We start from the raw sequence: 2500 nt of genomic DNA, 5'->3' as shown, positions 1-2500 counted from the left end.
ATCACTCCCCCTACAGCACATTCAATAGTCAGCTTTGCAGGTGTCAATGGGTGTTTTTTTTCAATTTTTGAACGTTGGACAGAGCCAGCCTAGCTCTATCCCTATGCTTTCAGTCTCTATGCTAAGCTAGGCTAACTACATCCTTACTCCAGCTCTGATCTTAATGCACATTATGCTGATAACATTCCTCTGATCTCACTCTCAAAAAGAAAGCCAATAATGTTGTCTCTATTAAACTTACCCTTTAACTGACTGAAAAGGAATCCTGGAGTGCATATTTATTTCATGAAGACTGTAAAAAAAAATTCTGGGCTTGAATTTTTGGGTTTTTTGTATTTTAAAACAAGTTTTTTTACCTTGAGCAAAGACAGCATAAGCAACAGCAAATCTACAGATGCCTCATTACAATCTGCGACAGCGTGGCTGGTATTGTTTTTACCTTGTAATTTTGTTTGTGTGTGTGCGTGTGTCATGGAAAATGTGGTCCTGCAGACACCTACTGTAGCAGGAACTACCACAGAGATGGTTTTATTGGTACTATAAATTGTGAAACAAGTTTCTTTCTAACATTATATTTAAAACAAAGTCTGGAACATTAGAGTGTGTCTGTCTGTCTGTGGTCGGATTTTGTCACCACGACAGCATCACAATCGTGCAAGATACAGTCACAAAACTTTACAGGTGTGTAGTTGAGCTCGAGATGAAGGCCAAGTCCGAAGATGGGTGTGGTCCAAGGATGGGAGCTGAAAGTAGGGAAGGGGCCTTTGGCCCCCCACTTTAAGCGCCTGGTTCACATTAATTTTAAGTCGGAGATCACTGCCTCCACTCTGAGAAATAAGGTAGAACTACAGAGCATCTTACAATGGGATCACACCAGCTGCAAAGCCTGTCCATAATGTAGTAATGACTACTGAGTATTCATGGGTCGGAACTTCAACATGTTGATGGGCGTCGCAACTGCAGTGATCCCATTTCAAGATGGTCTCTAATTTTTTTTTTTTTTTTTGAAGTCTCATTTAATTTCGCTGTCAGTAATGGTTTGAGAACTGTACTACTGTACAGTTGGGGATATGATGACATCCAGTCAATCAGGACTTTTAAATACATTAAGTCTATTCCAGTGGACCACCTAAAATATATCTTTATCTTTTAATATTAATATCGTATTTTCCTTAAAAAATCCAGTGAGCCTTAGCTGAGTGTGACATTTTCATAGTTGGAAAAAAAACACAAGCACCAAAATTAGCCCAACCCTTTCAGAACTGAATACTGAGAAGCAGTGTGTTGATAAGTTATAATGTCACAAACTGTGTATCGCAAGGGCCTACCTCAGTAAGAGGTTTTGGCAGGCGCTCCAGCACAAACTGATGGTGGCAGAGTTCACAGTGGCTGCTGTTGGAGATGGTGAGCCAGTGCTCCAGGCAGGCCCGGTGCACCATGGCCAGGCTACCAGAGCACTCACAGGGGGACAGCAGCTCCCCTGAGTCCCTGTCTTCATGGCAGATCCTACAGAACGGCTCCTCAGTGCACAGGCTGGCACACAAGAGACAATAGTCATCTCAGAGGATAGCAAACTATATTTGTATGTGACTTTGTGAGGATGTCTTCTGTGAACATTGACCTAACTAGTGTTGTTGATAGTAGTTCTACAGTATGAGGAAAGCTTTGCAGACACTCATCATTGACCAGAAACAATGACCACTGAAGAACACTTTAAAGGTCTCATATTGCAGACCACTCGGTTTAAAGACTTTTACCTACTCTCAATTAAATTCTAATTGATTTTAAAAAAAATTAAGTCTCTTAAGAAAACTGGGTGGAACCTACACTCTGCTTTTAGAGCCAGTGTTCTTTCTCATTATTTCTTTATTCCATTGAGTGAAGTCAACACAATCAGATGTTACATCCATGGCAGAAACAATTTATAGATGTGGAAATACTGCACAACTTTCTGTTAAAAACAAAATCACAATACTAATAAGTAAGAATCTGATGTACAGTAAATCCATCAGGCTAGTATAGATGTACTTTCTTCCTCCCACAACCACTTCTATACACTGGCTATTTTAAAATTCTACTCCATTCTATATTCTGTTTGAATTTGTTGAAATGACTTTAAACTACAATTACAGAAAAATTAAAAAAAATATTACATATACAGGCTCTGATCCAGTCTGAAAATCCCTTATCTGTAATTGATCGATAAAAGTGAGGATTGTTTTCCAGAAACCATAAAAAACTGAATAAACATTATCCATTTTCACCCCACCTTGGAATGTGGGAAAAGTGTTCCTGTTTTGCCTTTAGACATGGTACATCAACAGGTCAAATGACCTATTTCAAGCGTACTGAACCATTAAGACAGAATACTTTCCCAAAGGTATTTTGTATAGAGATGCAGTAAATCTTACCATCAAACAGCTCTACAGAAATGATAGATGACGTTTGCGTTACCTGTCAATGACTGCTGGACATTCCTCAGAGGGCATGTCTTTGTGAT

At 39.3% G+C, this 2500-nt stretch overlaps 1 pseudogene; it reads right to left on the bottom strand.

The window, feature by feature from the left end:
• Window positions 1-1328: 1328 nt before the first annotated feature.
• LOC120787347 overlaps window positions 1329-2500 on the bottom strand; it is a 1311-nt pseudogene continuing 139 nt past the window's right edge.

The sequence above is a fragment of the Xiphias gladius genome, unplaced genomic scaffold, assembly GCF_016859285.1.
Source record: "Xiphias gladius isolate SHS-SW01 ecotype Sanya breed wild unplaced genomic scaffold, ASM1685928v1 HiC_scaffold_1395, whole genome shotgun sequence".
In the NCBI taxonomy this organism is placed as follows: domain Eukaryota; kingdom Metazoa; phylum Chordata; class Actinopteri; order Istiophoriformes; family Xiphiidae; genus Xiphias; species Xiphias gladius.
The sequence above is the reverse complement of the archived record's forward strand: the minus strand, read 5'-3'. Positions and strand labels throughout refer to the sequence as shown.